A 17,100-nucleotide genomic window follows, 5' to 3' on the forward strand; every position below is an offset into this window, starting at 1 on the left:
TTGCAGTTGGCATCTGAATTGAGGGCAGTCCTGTAGGACTGAGCCCCTAACCTGTGAGATCTGACACATAGTGTCAGAACTGAGTTACAATGGAGGGTACACTGTCTGTGCCCACCTGAGAACTGGAGAATTACTTGGTGGTGTTGGACAACACTCTATAAACAAAAATATCAGCCAATGTTTATGTTGGAACTACACTTGTTAGCTGCAAAGATAGATTGGCTGTGGATACAAGAGTTTGTCAAATAGCAACAAAAGCATTCTGTGAGAATATGGAATTTCCAATAAGAGCATTTATATTTTGTTATATGTAAATTGTGTTTTACACATCCTTTGTATCACTAAATTTATAAATAAAGTTAGGTATGTAGGGCTTCCCTGGTGGCACAGTGGTTAAGAATCTGCCTGCCAAGGCAGGGGACATGGGTTCAAGCCCTGGTCCGGGAAGATTCCACATGCCACGGAGCAGCTAAACCCGTGCGTCACAACTACTGAGCCTGCACTCTAGAGCCCGTGAGCCACAACTACTGAAGCCTGCACGCCTAGAGCCCGTGCTCCGCAACAAGAGAAGCCACCGCAATGAGAAGCCCGCGCACTGCAACAAAGAGTGGCACCCCGCTTCCCCCCCTCGCCGCAACCAGAGAAAAGCCCACGTGCAGCAACTAAGACCCAACAAAGCCAAAAATAAAATAAATTAAAAAAAAATTAGGTATGTATATATATACGTTTGAAACTGAGAAGGGCTCTGTGGGGCCCTCTAGGATACAAAAGCCTTTCCGTGTCCCCTATTTCTTGTTTGTAGGAAAAGGCTTCATTTAGCTTCCTTGACCTTCCCTGAATTTAAAAGGGCAGATTCAGAAAGTTGCTTATCAGGGAAGGAAGGGGTTGCAGAGACAAAGGAGGAACAGTCAAGAAACATTAGTGCAGCCTTGGGGTAGGGTCCTGTTTCCTCCTCAAGGAATATACAAAACAGGGACTTCCACTGCAAGGGGCATGGGTTCGATCCCTGGTTGGGAAACTAGGATCCCACATGCCTCACAGTGCGGCCAAAAATAAAGGGGGGGAATATACAAAACAATATCTTTGCGTTATTCTCTGAGAACTAAGGTCCCCACCCAGGTGGAGGATGGTAATTTCAGGCTGAGCACAAGACTCCTGGAGCACTGCTGTTACCTCACCACCAACCAATCGGAAGAAAGTCACACACCCTGCAGCCCTCACCCCAAATTTTGCCTGTAAAAACCTTTCCCCCAAAACCATTAGGGAGTATAGCTGATTCACTTTGTTATAAAGCAGAAACTAACACACCATTGTAAAGCAATTATACTCTAATAAAGGTGCTAAAAAAAAATTAGAAACAAAAACAAAATCCATTGGGGAGTTTGAGCGTGGCCCTGCAATAAACCTTTCTCTGCTCCAAACTCCAATGTTTCGGTATGTTTGCCCTCACTGTCCGTTAGGCACGTGAACTGTGTTCCGTAACACATTCATACCGTTACCAAAAGCTTGGCCTTTCTGTACACCGGTGCCAAATTAAATCTCAGAGACAGAGTTTTGGGTGAAGTAGAGAAGGATAGCTTTATTACTTAGCCAGGCAAAAGGGGGCACAATGGGCTCCTGCCTCGGAAAAACTGTGTCCCAACCCGGGAGGATTTGATGAGGGTTTATAACAATGGTTCAAAGGTGGGGTCTCTGACAAGATTAGAGTGCTCGCAGGGCCTGCCCTCCTTAATCTCATCTTGGTCTCCTAATCTTGATGAGCTTCTCTGATCCCTTTAATCTTGCTTGGGTGTTTTTTTGGCTACTCCTCCCTTGATGAGAAACCGTTTGAATCTGCCCTTTTGAACTCAGGGAAGGTCATGGAGGCTGGTGTCTTGGCTACAAGAAGTGGGGGTCAAAAAGGCCTCCATGCCTGGGAGCCCCACCGGGCCCCGCTCGGTTTCAACAGTTTTCAGAGAGCTAAATGTTAAACATTTAGCTAAAATGTTAAACATTTTACCAGCATACCCATTGGGAGAAAAAGACAGTAAATACACATAATATGTGAGGTCTCGGGACTTCCCTGGTGGCGCAGTGGTTAAGAATCCGCCTGCCAATGCAGGGGACATGGGTTCGAGCCCTGGTCCTGGAAGATCCCACATGCCACGGAGCAACTAAGCCTGTGTGCCACACTACTGAGCCTGTGCTCTAGAGCCCACGAGCCGCAACTACTGAGCCCGTGTATCACCACCACTGAAGTCCACGCGCCTAGAGTCCATGCTCTGCAACAAAGAAAAGCCACCACAATGAGAAGCCGGTGCACCACAACAAAGAGTAGCCCCCGTTCGCCGCAACTAGAGACTAGAGAAAGCCCACACGCAGCAATGAAGACCCAACACAGCCTAAAATAAATAAATAAATAAATAAATAAATAAATAAACAAAATGTGAGGTCTTAAGGACTAGGAAGAAATAATAAACAGAGACTGGGGTCAGAGTGTCAGGGAATGTGCTATTTTGGATGGGCAGTCAGGGAAGGTCTCTAAAATAAGATAACAGCTGAACAGAGACCTAAATGAACTGAGGGAGTGAGCCACGTGAAGAGTGTCTCAAGTAGAGAAACTGAAACTGTGTAATTCAGATTGGGACTTGAACCCATGGGTTGGGACTTGAAACCAGCAAAAACCCAGATTGGGACTTGAACTCATGGTCTTTTAACGGAGATCACACACCTCGTCTCAGTTTCTTAAGGTCTCATTACAGAAAGAATTCGGTGAGAGGCAAAGTGATAGGTAAGAAGTGGATTTATTTAGAGAGAAACACACTCCACAGACAGAATGTGGATCATCTCAGAATGAAAGAGCAGCACCAGGGTATGGGGTTGTCAGTTTTTAAAGAGGTGGGTAATTTCATAGGCTAATGAGTGGGAGGAGTATTCCAGCTATTTTGGGAAAGAGGTGGGGATTCCCAGAAATTGGGCCACTGCCCACTTTTTCACCTTTATGGTAGGCCTTGGAACTGTCATGGCGCCTGTGGGTGTCATTTAGTGTGCTCAAGGTCTGGTGGAAGTCAGTCATCAGCCAACTTGGACCTAGTTGGTTCTAACCAGTTTATGTCATGTCCTCGGACTATGTCATTCTTTTTTTTGAATTTTATTTTATTTATTTTTTATACAGCAGGTTCTTATTAGTTATCGATTTTATACATATTAGTGTATATATGTCAATCCCAATCTCCCAATTCATCCCACCACCACCCCCCGCCCCACCACCACTTTCCCCCCTTGGTGTCCATACGTTTGTTCTCTACATCTGTGTCTCTATTTCTGCCCTGCAAACTGGTTCATCTGTATCATTTTTCCCAGCACCACTTATTGAAGAGACTGTCTTTTCTCCGTTGTATACTCTTGCCTCCTTTGTCATAGATTAGTTGACCATAGGTGTGTGGGTTTATCTCTGGGCTTTCTATCCTGTTCCATTGATCTATATTTCTGTTTTTGGGCCAGTACCATATTGTCTTGATTACTGTAGCTTTGTAGTATAGTCTGAAGTCAGGGAGTCTGATTCCTCCAGCTCCGTTTTTTTCCCTCAAGACTGCTTTGGCTATTCGGGGTCTTCTGTGTCTCCATACAAATTTTAGATTTTTTGTTCTAGTTCTGTAAAAAATGCCACTGGTAATTTGATAGGGATTGCATTGAATCTGTAGATTGCTTTGGGTAGTATAGTCATTTTCACAATGTTGATTCTTCCAATCCAAGAACATGGTATATCTCTCCATCTGTTTGTGTCATCTTCGATTTCTTTCATCAGTGTCTTATAGTTTTCTGAGTACAGGTCTTTTACCTCCTTAGGTAGGTTTATTCCTAGGTATTTTATTCTTCTTGTTGCAGTGGTGAATGGGATTGTTTCCTTAATTTCTCTTTCTGATCTTTTGCTGTTAGTGTATAGGAATGCAAGAGATTTCTATACATTAATTTTGTATCCTGCAAATTCATTCATTAGCTCTAGTAGTTCTCTGGTGGCATCTTTAAGATTATCTATGTATAGTATCATGTCATCTGCAAACAGTGATAATTTTACTTCTTCTTTTCCAAGTTGTATTCCTTTTATTTCTTTTTCTTCTCTGATTGCCATGGCTAGGACTTCCAAAACTATGTTGAATAATAGTGGCGAGAGTGGACATTCTTGTCTTGTTCCTGATCTTAGAGGAAATGCTTTCAGTTTTTCACCATTGAGAATGATATTTGCTGTGGGTTTTTCATATATGCATATTTGCTGTGGGTTTTTAATTATGTTGAGGTAGGTTCCCTCTATGCCCACTTTCTGGAGAGTTTTTATCATAAATAGGTGCTGAATTTTGTCAAAAGCTTTTTCTGCATCTATTGAGATGATCATATGGTTTTTCTTCTTCAGTTTGTTAATATGGTGTATCACATTGATTGATTTGCATGTATTGAAGAATCCTTGCATCCCTGGGATAAATCCCACTTGATCATGGTGTATGATCCTTTTAATGTGTTGTTGGATTCTGTTTGCTAGTATTTTGTTGAGGATTTTTGCATCTATATTCATTAGTGATATTGGTCTGTAATTTTCTTTTTTTGTAGTATCTTTGTCTGGTTTTGGTATCAGGGTGATGGTGGCCTCATAATATGAGTTTGGGAGTGTTCCTTCCTCTGCAAGTTTTTTGAAGAGTTTGAGAAGGATGGGTGTTAGCTCTTCTCTAAATGTTTGATAGAATTCACCTGTGAAGCCATCTGATCCTGGACTTTTGTTTGTTGGAAGATTTTTGATCGCAGTTTCAATTTCAATACTTATGATTGGTCTGTTCATATTTTCTATTTCTTCCTGGTTTGGTCTTGGAAGTGTATACCTTTCTAAGAATTTGTCCATTTCTTCCAGGTTGTCCATTTTATTGGCATAGAGTTGCTCGTAGTAGTCTCTTAGGATGCTTTGTTTTTCTGCAGGGTCTGTTGCAACTTCTTTTTCATTTCTAATTTTATTGATTTGAGTCCTCTCCCTCTTTTTCTTGATGAGTCTGGCTAAATGTTTATCAATTTTGTTTATCTTCTCGAAGAACCAGCTTTTAGTTTTATTGATCTTTGCTATTGTTTCCTTTGTTTCTATTTCATTTATTTCTGCTCTGATCTTTATGATTTCTTTCCTTCTACTAACTTTGGGTTTTGTGTGTCCTTCTTTCTCTAGTTCCTTTATGTGTAAGGTTAGATTGTTTATCTGGGATTTTCCTTGTTTCTTGAGGTAAGCTTGTATTGTTATAAACTTCCCTCTTAGAACTGCTTTTGCTGCATCCCATAGGTTTTAGATCATCATGTTTTCATTGTCATTTGTCTCTAGGTATTTTTTGATTTCCGCTTTGATTTCTTCAGTGATCCGTTGGTTATTTAGTAACGTATTGTTTAGCCTCCATGTGTTTGTGTTTTTTACGTTTTTTTCTCTATAATTTATTTCTAATCTCATAGCGTTGTGGTCAGAAAAGATGCTTGATATGATTTCAATTTTCTTAAATTTACGGAGGCTTGATTTGTGACCCAAGATGTGATCTATCCTGGAGAATGTGCCGTGGTCACTTGAGAAGAAAGTGTAATCTGCTGTTTTCGGATGGAATGTCCTATAAATATCAATTAAATCTATCTGGTCTATGTGTCATTTAAAGCTTGTGTTTCCTTATTAATTTTCTGTCTCGATGATCTGTCCCTTGGTGTAAGTGAGGTGTTAAAGTCCCCCACTATTATTGTGTTACTGTTGATTTCCTCTTTTATAGCTGGTAGCATTTCCCTTATGTATTGAGGTGCTCCTATGTTGGGTGCATATGTATTTATAATTGTTATATCTTCTTCTCGGATTGATCCCTTGATCATTATGTAGTGTCCTTCCTTGTCTCTTGTAACATTGTTCATTTTAAAGTCTATTTTATCTGATATGACTATTGCTACTCTTTCTTCTGATTTCCATTTGCATGGAATATCTTTTTCTATCCCCTCACTTTCAGTCTGTATGTGTCCCTAGGTCTGAAGTGGGTCTCTTGTAGACAGCATATAGATGGGTCTTGTTTTTGTATCCATTCAGCAAGCCTGTGTCTTTTGGTTGGAGCATTTAATCCATTCACGTTTAAGGTAATTATCGATATGTATGTTCCTATTACCATTTTCTTAGTTGTTATGGGTTTGTTTTTGTAAGTCCTTTTCTTCTTTTGTGTTTCCCACTTAGAGAAGTCCCTTTAGCATTTGTTGTAGAGCTGGTTTGGTGGTGCTGCATTCTCTTAGCTTTTGCTTGTCTGTAAAGCTTTTTTTTTGTTTTTTTATTCCTATCAAATCCAATATAATCAACTGAAAAATTTATAAAATAATTAGTTAACATATAAAATGTCACTGGGAGTAAAATAATCAGTTTTGGCTTTTCATCTGTTCTCTTTTTAATTTTTAAATTTAATTTTATTTAATTTTTTATACAGCAGGTTCTTATTAGCCATCAATTTTATACACATCAGAGTATACATGTCAATCCCAATTGCCCAATTCATCACACCCCCACCCCCACCCCCCTGCGTTGTCTGTAAAGCTTTTGATTTCTCAGTCAAATCTGAATGAGATCCTTGCCAGGTACAGTAATCTTGGTTGTAGGTTCTTCCCTTTCATCACTTTAAATATATTGTGCCAGTCCCTTCTGGCTTGTAGAGTTTCTGCTGAGAAATCAGCTGTTAACCTTATGGGAGTTCCCTTGTATGTTATTTGTCGTTTTTCCCTTGTTGCTTTCAATAATTTTTCTTTGTCTTTAATTTTTGTCAGTTTGATTACTATGTGTCTCGGTGTGTTTCTTCTTGGGTTTATCCTGCCTGGGACTCTCTGTGCTTCCTGGACTTGGGTGGCTATTTCCTTTCCCATGTTAGGGAAGTTTTCGACTATAATCTCTTCAAATATTTTCTCGGGTCCTTTCTCTCTTCTCCTTCTGGGACCCTTATAATGAGAATGTTTTTGCATTTAATATTCTCCCAAAAGTCTCTTAGGCTGTCTTCATTTCTTTTCATTCCTTTTTCTTTTTTTTTTTGAGTTTAATGCATTTTATTTTTAGACAACCTACATGACATGTTTTTTTTCCTCAAAAACAGTGCCTCCGCTCCAAACAAATCAACATCAAAATGAAGAGCTCAAGTTGACATCAGTCCCATTTGTCTAAGTCCTGGTTTTATGTGGATGAAAAGCAGCAGCCAGCCAGTTATGATGAGCAGGTGATAGATCCAAACAGCCAAATTTGTTAACATTTTTCCATTTCTAGACCATCCTTAAAGAAAATCATATTTGATATCACACCATCCTCACAGTAGTCCAGCAGAGCAACCATGCCATCTGGATTCATGTTTTCACCAGTAAAGAACTGATAGTTTTTGAAATTAGCAAGGATGTGCTTGATTTGTTCTGCAGTCCCTGTCATAAAAGGTTTTACTCTTTCTGGTCTCTGTTCTTCAAGCTTCCCTTTGATTGACTTCATGTAATCCTTGATGTACTTCTTGTAGGCTTCTTTTGTGAAGCTGGTTTCTTGCAAGTGATGGTTCATGACAATATACACACCAGTGATTACTGTGCTTTTGGTACCTTCACCCTCACAGCCTTCAGAGGAGGCATTTCCACCAATGAGCAAGTCATTAATGTTACCCTCTCTCCTACTGACCATCTTCCCCTCCACCTCCAGACACAGCCTGTCCGCAACCTCCTGGATCTTGTACATGTCAGAGAACATCTCTTCATGGCTGATGAGGTCCCGGTAGATGATCATGATGGCGACTGGAGGGAGACAATGGTGGCACTAGCTTAGTAGGAGCCCAGAGCTCAGAGCAAGTGCAGTGCAGCAGAAGTGGCACTCGGGGGGAGGGGGGAACGATCGGAAAAGCCATTCTTTTTTCTTTATTCTGTTCCACGGCAGTGAATTCCACCATTCTGTCTTCCAGGTCACTTATCCGTTCTTCTGCCTCAGTTATTCTGCTATTGATTCCTTCTAGTGTATTTTTCATTTCAGTGATTGTATTGTTCATCTCTGTTTGTTTGTTCTTTAATTCTTCTAGGTGTTTGTTCTTTAATTCTTCTAGGTGTTTGTTAAAAATTTCTTGCATCTTCTCAATCTTTGCCTCCATTCTTTTTCCGAGGTCCTGGATCATCTTCACTATCATTATTCTGAACTCTTTTTCTGGAAGGTTTCCTATCTCCGCTTCATTTAGTTGTTTTTCTGGGGTTTTATCTTGTTCCTTCATCTGGTACAAAGTCCTCTGCCTTTTCATTTTGTCTATTTTTCTGTGAGTGTGGTTTTCCTTCCACAGGCTGCAGAAGTTCTTCTTGCTTCTGCTGTCTGCCCTCTGGTGGATGAGGCTCTCTGTCATTCTTTTAAAGGTTGTGCCCTGCCCGTTCCCTCCTGTTTCAAAACCAGCAAGGACAGGGACTTCCCTGGTGGCGCAGTGGTTAAGACTCTGTGCTCCCAATGCAGGAGGCCCGGGTTTGATCCCTGGTCTGGGAGCTAGATCCCACAAGCATGCAGCAACTAAGAGTTGGCATGCCACAACTAAGGAGCTGGTGAGCTGCAACTAAGACCCAATGCAACCAAATAAATAAATAAATATTACACACACACACACACACACTAGAGCTGATTAAAAAAAAAAAAAAAAGAACCAGAAAGGACAAAGTCTGTGAGGGGGGAATGTGCTTGTGTGTTCTGGGAATAGCAAAGAGGCTGATTTGGCTGGAGCCTGGTAAGCCAGCAGGGAGCAGTAGATTGAGATCCAAAAAGTGGAGAGGACCTTATAATGGTAGAGACTTTGAGGTTGATTCTACTCTGAGAGATGGTAAGCATTGGAGCGTTTTACAGAGTGGTGTCATGATCTGAATTTACATTTTTAAAAGATTGCTCAGGCAGCTGTGTGAACAGACTGTAGGGGGAGTGGAGGAGCTTGGGAAGGTAAGGAAGCTGGAGACTGGTCAGAAGGCGAGAGATGATGTGGCTTGGACCAAGGAGGCAGCAGTGGAGTTGATGAGAAGCAGTTAGATTTTAGATATATTTTGAAAATCTACCTGACAGGAAACACTGTGGATGTGGGGTGTGAGAGAAAGAGATGAGTCAAGGATGACTCTAAGGTTTTTGGCCTGAGCAACTGGAAGACTGAAATACCATATACATGAAAGAAATCAGAAAATGGCTGGGGGAGAGCAGGTTGGAAGCCATGGTGGAAATTTTACTGGTTAGAGGCTTGAACGAACTTTCTGGAATGATGGAAATGTTCTCTCATTTAGAGTGGTGGTTGCCTGGGGGTAAACACTGTAAAAACTCAGTGTACTGAATTTTTAATATCTCTGCATTTTATTTTGTATAAATTATACCTAAACATACACACACACTTTTATTGATAATGGGGAAGACTTAAGAAAAAAGGAGTTTATTTTAAAGGTTACATATGAGAGAGAATAGGATCCATATTGGAAACTCGTTGAAATTGATCCTCCCATCTCTCTCATGGGGGTCCCTGCATCTCCCCGTGCTTCTGCATCTTCATCACTTTCTCTTTTTTAAAAAAATAATTTTATTTCATTTATTTATTTTTTTTTATTTGGTTTTTTTTTTGTCTGCCTTGGATCTTCATTGCTCCGTGTGGGCTTTCTCTAGTTGCGGCGAGTGGGGGCTACTCTTCATTGTGGTGTGCTGGCTTCTCATTGTCATGGCTTCTCTTGTTGCGGAGCATGGGCTCTAGACATGTGGGTTTCAGTAGTTGCAGCACGTGGGCTCAGTAGTTGTGGCTCACAGGCTTAGTTGCTCTGCGGCATGTGGGAGCTTCCCGGACCAGGGATCGAACCCATGTCCCCTGCATTGACAGCTGGATTTTTAACCAGTGCGTCACCAGGAAAGTCCTTCATCACTTTCTTAAGCTGTGACAATCAACAAAACAAGCTGATTTGTAGTATTTGCTGATTTCTGTGACATGAATATTCCCACCATATTTCAAGCCACAGGCTACATCAAGCTACAACATCATCCTTGGAGGTGGTAGAGTGAAGTAGTGGAGAGCACAGACTTCAGTGCAGGCAAGTTCTTTACCTCTCTGGGCCTGTTTCCTCATCTGTAAAATGAGAAGGTCATACTAATGCTGTCTCCATAGGGTTGTTATGAGGATTAAATGAGTTAATATGTGGCATCTTGTACCTTTTAACTGTTAATAGCTCTGCTGTTAATCTACTGTGTGTCCTTGGGCAAGACCCTTCCTCTCTCTGGATCTTAGTTCCTGTATTTGTAAAACATAGAGGTTTTGTTATAAATAATCTTTGAAGTCCTTCCAGCTCTAGAAATCTTAGGGCCTTCTATGACTCCAATTAAAGAGAAATCTCAGCCTCCCTCTCTGGGTTTTAAGCTCTATTCCTGAAATCACAGGTACAAGACACCTGAGTGGTGTGAGAGACAGCCAGGTAGATTCCAAAGTGGATTCAGTCTGAAGTGGAAAGTTAAAATTGTCAGCCTTGGTCTCAGCCTGGGAAAACTCCTCCTGAGCCAACAATTTCCAGCATTTGCGACTCTCTTTAACTGTCAGCTCCAGGTGCTGGTCAGTTCCAACTGCTTCATTTGGATAACTGCCAGGAGCCTTTGTTTTGGAACTTTCTGATTCTCCCCTGTTAAGTAGGTGCTGAAGGGAATACATTTTTTTCTTTTCTTTTCTTTGTTGTTTTTTTAAAAATTTTATTTATTTACTTATTTATTTTTGGCTGTGTTGGGTCTTCGTTGCTGCGCGCGGGCTTTCTCTACTTGCAGCGAGCAGGGGCCACTCTTCGTTGAGGTGCACAGGCTTCTCATTACGGTGGCTTCTCTTGTTGCGGAGCACTGGCTCTAGGCACGAGGGCTTCAGCAGTTGCGGCACATGGGCTCAGTAGTTGTGGTTCGCAGGCTCTAGAGCACAGGCTCACTAGTTGTGGCGCACAGGCTTAGTTGCTCCGCGGCATGTGGGATCTTCCTGGACCAGGGCTTGAACCCCTGTCCCCTGCATTGGCAGGCGGATTCCTAACCACTGCGCCACCAGGGAAGTCCCTCTTTTCTTTGTTTTAATGGAGAGAAACAGGAATAAAAAGAAGAAAACAAATGCAGAGAGAGACGAGGTTAACAGAAATAGATTAATAGAAGTAGGGAAAGAAACACCAAGAGAAGGAGATTTTTCCTACATTTTCTAACAAAAGAAGACAAATACAAACAGAGCTGAAGACAAAATAAGAGCTGATTCCTACCACAAGTCTAGAGAATTTCTTGGAAAGGATCATGTTTAAAATAAATACACATGCAGCACAGATGGAGGTATTTCTTGCCTTTTTCTCTACCAACTCTTAACTCTGAGGTAACTCCTGTAACCCCTACTCCCAAATGCCCAATGGAATAATTTTACATATTTTTCCATTCAGACCCATATTCTCCTGGCTAAATTCTGTAGGACCTACACTTATCACCTTAGAACCAAAGATTCTAAACTGAAAAGTGACCTCAGAGCATACCTCCTCTCCCTGCAGTATTTTACATATGAGGAAACCAAGGCTCAGAGAGGTTGAGTAACTTGTCAAGGTCCCACAGACATGTGACAGAGCTAGGTTAGGTGGTAATTCATATATCTCAGTGGCACTTGTCCTATCTATGAAGGCCCAGCAAGAAACAGATGGATAACTGAGAGTTTAATAAAGGAAAAGCAACAAGAAATGTTGCAGTATCCCAGGGCCAATGACAGTGGGAAACTTGATCACTATGGGACCTAAGGGGACAAAGGGAGGGAGCAGAAAGTGTCTGCAGAGACCCTGCTTTTAGGAAGGCGAGGTGTATGATGGGGAATAAACAATCTCACATCCCTCTTTTTCCCCCTTTTAGCCTCCATTGGCTGAACCTAACTAGAAGCCAGAGGACACGGAAGTCTGTTGATAAAAGACCAAACTGAGGCACTGAACAGGGAGGGTGGAAAGCAGATCTGGAGGCTACAAGGAAGCAACCTATCACCATTTTATTCACTGAAATTTCAAACAATGCTGTTCATGCCCCATAATTAGGCCTTAAAGTGTGCAACACAGCAAGCTGCCAGGAACATAAGATACAACAGGAGTCAAGAAAGCTCCAAGTTAGGACACTGAGCTGTCATATAGTGATGGAAGCAGAAGACTAGCTGGGTGGATGGAAGTTTCCAGGGGCTGCTCTGCTCCTCAGCCCAGTGCTGAACCCACACAGACTTGGTGGAGAGCCTTTCAACAGCCCAGGCCCTGCCCTCAAGGAATCTGAGTCTAGTCTGCAAAGGGTGAGGCCTGACCATAGATGACTCCTCCTGGAGACCTGCATGATGCTGATGGGCAGGGAAGACTTCTCCACCAGGGCGACTTCCTGGAGAATCAAAAGTGGTGCCAGCTATAGGAGAGAGGGGCTGGCATCTCTGCCCTGGGACGTGTGAGGAGACAGTTTGGTGGAAGCTCAGGGAGACCTAGGGAAACTTCTCCTTCCTCAGAATAAAGTTACTTCTCCAGGCATCTGATTTCACAGTTCCTTTTGGCTGTATCCGGTCTCCTCCTCTCCCACCCTTATACCTCCCTTCCCTGAAGCCAAAGGAGTCTGGGGTGGAGTTAAGACTCTCAGAAGCAAGTTAAGCCAGTTCCTGCAGGCCTGAACATGTTCTGTTGAGGAGTAGCCCCTGCAGAAAACTACTGTCCCCAACTGTAGCCACAGTCAGCTACAAATAGTGCAGAAAGAGGGCTAAGATCTCAGAGAAAACACAAATCAGCACCTGACTCCAAACATAGATGAACCCAAACTGGACCTGTAGATGCTGGGGCCTTGCCTGCAGGGCAGAGCTAATGCTCATCGTGCCCTAACCCTGGTCAGCAGTGGCCACTTCTAAAAACATCTCTTTCCTTGAGGCCTTGCTCCAATTCTACCAGCTCAGCTTCTAGCTGAGTTCTTAGAGAAGCTGCATCCCAACAATGACTCAAGGAGCCCAGCTTTCAGCTTCTCTCTCTAGGGTTGTTCAGGTCCCCTGTGTCCTAGGGAAAAGCCACACATGGCTCCCTCCGGCAGGGGCAGGCTGGCTAAGCCTCTCACCTCTCTGTGGTTAAAAGGGGAGGATGCAACCAGGAAGTGTAAAGGGGCCCCTAGTTCTAGCTTGGGTAAAGGCCTGGCTGGATGCTTGAAGGCTTGGATCCTTTTGTCCAAGTTAACTCCAGCTAGTTCCCATGCTCCTGGCTGTCCCATAGTCACAATTATTTGGACTGAGTTTAAGTGAGGGAGGTTGGTCATCTTCCAGGGACTGTGAAATCTCAGCAGACGGCTCAGCTTGTTGGAGCCCTACGAACACTTCACAGTTGTGCCCTATTTCAAAGCACCTTCACGTCCCTTATCGCAGAAGTTCACAATCCGCCCAGAGAGACTCAAACAGCCTACAGTCAAACAGCTGGTTAATGATTAGAGACAGGATACAACTAGGAACATCAACCTCAGATCCGGTGCTCTTTCTCCAAGCTGCCTCCTACCTAATTCCTCCAACCAATGCTCAGTTGATTGACTTTGGAGATGCCCTGGCAACATCCTGTTGTTCCTTGAACAGCAAGGTCTATCTGTCTTTAAACAGTACACACACACATACTTTTGAGAAATTGTGTGCATATATTTTTGTAAGTCAAATCTGTACATAAATGCATAGGGGAGCTTGGTTCAAGGACTGAAAAGTTCATTATAGAGAACAAAACAAAAAGACCTCCTTTAAGACTTACATTACATTACAGCCCTGCCTACCTCTCCTCCCTCCCTTCTTAAAAAAATGTTTTGTGCATATCTTTGATCACACTCCATATGGAGTTTGTTTACACAGGGGTGGTGCCTCCAGAGGTTGGGAAGTAAGTTCTGGCTCCCCCTACTGGGCTCATGATGAATTCATTGGCCCAAAGGAATTTACTCAGTCTCCCCAGAAGATTCTGGGGCTCTAGGGACGATCATGTTCCTGCCTGTGCTTGGAAAGACCCCGAAAAACAGGGCTCCCTGAGGAAGGGTGTGATCATAGAAGACTTTCTAAAAGAGTTAGGTCCTGAACTACACCTTGAAAGATTTTGACAGGAGGAGTTGGTGGTGAGCAATTTTGAGAAGGGAAGTGCTGTGTGAATTGAGAGGATTGGATGAGCTGGCTAGCCTAAGCAGAATGTTTGTGCCCCAGGGAAGGGAAGTGAGGAATTTTCATTCTAGGCTTTCTGAGCAAAGGAGCAATCAATATTCTCTCTCCTCCTTTATTACTAACTTCTTATTCACAACCAGCACATATTGAAGAAAAACTGGGAGGGGTGTATTTTAAGTGACACTACTAGAAAATACAGATAAGCAAAGGAATAACAACAATATCACTGAGGGACTTCCCTGGCGTTGCAGTGGTTAGGAATCCTCCTGCCAATGCAGGGGACATGGGTTCAAGCCCTGGTCTGGGAAGATCCCACATCCCGCGGAGCGACTAAGCCCGTGCACCACAACTACTGGGCCCGCATGCCCCAACTACTGAAGGCCACGTGCCTAGAGCCCGTGCTCCTCAACAAGAGAAGCCACCGCAATGAGAAGCCCGCGCACCACAACAAAGAATAGCCCCCGCTCGTCACAACTAGAGAAAGCCCACACGCAGCAACGAAGACCCAACGCAGCCAAAAATAAATTAATTAATTTTAAAAAATCATTGAAACTCTGCTGCCAAGAGACCCACTACTGACATTCTAGTGATGACATTTTAGATTTTTCCTGTACCTAAATGTAGATATGTATGAATTTTACAAGAGATCCTGCATTAGAAGCTGGCTTATAACTTTGTTAATTAATAATATATTCTATGTTATAATCATCCTATGTCACTACATATAGATTTACCTGTTATATACCACTTTTAAAATTTTTATTATAAAAAAATTCTAACATTACATAATTAGAAATACTAGCATCATAAGCCCCCATATACCCATCTTGCAGCTTCAACAATTATCAACATACCTCTCTAAAATAATCTAGGGACTTCCCTGGTGGCACAGTGGTTAAGAATCCACCTGCCAATGCAGGGGACGTGGGTTCGATCCCTGGTCTGTGAAGATCCCACATGCCATGGAGCCACTAAGCCCGTGCACCACAACTACTGAGCCTGCACTCTAGAGCCTGCGAGCCAGAATACTGAGCTTGTGGGCCTAGAGCCTGTGCTCCACAACAAGAGAATGCAATGAGAAGACCGCGCACCGCAACAAAGAGTAGCCCCACTCGCTGCAACTAGAGAAAGCCCATGCGCAGCAATGAAGCCCCAATGCAGCCAAAAAAATAAAAATAATCTAACCTTCTGGATTATTTATTTATTTATTTATTATTATTTTTTTGGCCACACTGCGCAGCATGTGGGATCTTAGTTCCCCAGCCAGGGATTGAACCCGTGCTCTCTGCAGTGGAAGTGCAGATTCTTAAGCATTGGACTGCCAGGGAAGTCTCTCTCTGGATTATTTTAAAACATAACCTTGACATCATGTAATTTCATCTGTAAATAAAATATCTCTAAGAGGTAAGATTAAAAAAAAGCATAATCAGTAAAAAACAAAAAAACAAAAAACAAACATAATCAAGATATCATTGTTATACCTAGAAAAAGTAACAGTAATTCTTTGCTATTATCTAATATCCAGTCAGTGTTAAGTTTTTCCTGATTACCTTTTTTTTTTTAATAGTATTTTTTTTTTCTTGGCCGCATCGTGTGGCTTGTGGGGTCGACCAGGGATTGAACCTGGGCCGGTAGTGAAAGCACCGAGTCCTAACCACTGGACTGCCAGGAATTCCCTCCCTGATTATATTTTTCAGTTACATTGTTTTGAATTAGGATGTAAACACCCTCTACACATTACATTTGTTTTCTATGCCTGTCTCAAGTCTCCCTTAATATACAATAGTTCTCTTTTTTCGTGCTAGTTGTTTACTGAAAAAAGTAGCTCATTTTCCTTACGTTCAGCATTTGGTTGTTTGCATCCCTGCTCTACCATTAATATGTTCTTCCATCCACTGTATTTTCTGAGAACTGATAGATCTAAAAGCTTACTCAGATCAAGTTTGATTTTCTGGCAAGAATACTTCTTAGGTAAATGCTGTTAACTTCCTATTGTAACCCATCAGGAGGAACATAGTATGTAGTGGTCTCTCTCTCTAATAAGATTGACCAGAGAATATTTAAAATTTTTATTTAACCATTTCCTTATTAATAGACTTAGGATACTTCCAGTTTTTTGTTTTTGCTAATTAATGCTACGACAACCATTCTTATACATCTGTCTTTGCATGCTTGCCTAGAATATTTCCTAAAATTCCAAGAAGTCTGGGTCAATGGATATAATCAATAACTTTTCAGGGCTTCCCTGGTGGCGCAGTGGTTGAGAGTCTGCCTGCCAATGCAGGGGACACGGGTTCGAGCCCTGGTCTGGGAAGATCCCACATGCCACGGAGCAACTGGGCCCGTGAGCCACAATTACTGAGCCTGTGCGTCTGGAGCCTGTGCTCCGCAACAAGAGAGGCCGCGATGGTGAGAGGCCTGCACACCGCGATGAAGAGTGGTCCCCACTTGCCGCAACTAGAGAAAGCCCTCGCACAGAAACGAAGACTCAACACAGTCATAAATAAATAAATAAATAAATAAAAGAACGTGAATTTCTTTAAAAAAAATAAATAAATAACTTTTCAGTGCAATAAATACCATTTTGATAGGCTAAGCCTTCCTAATAAAGACCACAGTAAATAAAATAAACCAGTAGCCCAGGAACAGTAAAGTCAGTGCTGACTTTTTCTGCTGACTTGGGCATCCTTCTCATTCTGACTAGCAGGTCCAGGTCTGCACAGGCAGGCACAGGGCAGATCCTATTGTAAAGCTAGTTTAGGTATGTTAGGCCTTAGCTAGATCTTCTATTTTCTCCTGTTATCAAGGGGGACTGCAGAGAGCTGTCCATGTTATTGGCTAATAAATTCAGGATGGGAAAGCATCCTGAGACTCTACTGTCTACACTGTGAAAAGATGACCTAGGGTAAAAGTTAAAAATGTTGAGGCAGCTTGACATAGTTAGGAAAAAGCAACC

General features: G+C 42.3%; 1 pseudogene across 1 annotated transcript; it reads right to left on the reverse strand.

Annotated features, from left to right (window-relative positions):
- Window positions 1-4,761: 4,761 nt before the first annotated feature.
- Window positions 4,762-8,618, reverse strand: LOC309663575 (translationally-controlled tumor protein pseudogene; annotated as a pseudogene). The gene has a single exon. The product of its transcript is annotated as a translationally-controlled tumor protein pseudogene (transcript).
- Between the last annotated feature and the right edge of the window lie 8,482 nt (window positions 8,619-17,100).

Source organism: Balaenoptera physalus, assembly GCF_965194825.1.
Source record: "Balaenoptera physalus genome assembly, chromosome: 7".
Lineage (NCBI taxonomy): Eukaryota > Metazoa > Chordata > Mammalia > Artiodactyla > Balaenopteridae > Balaenoptera > Balaenoptera physalus.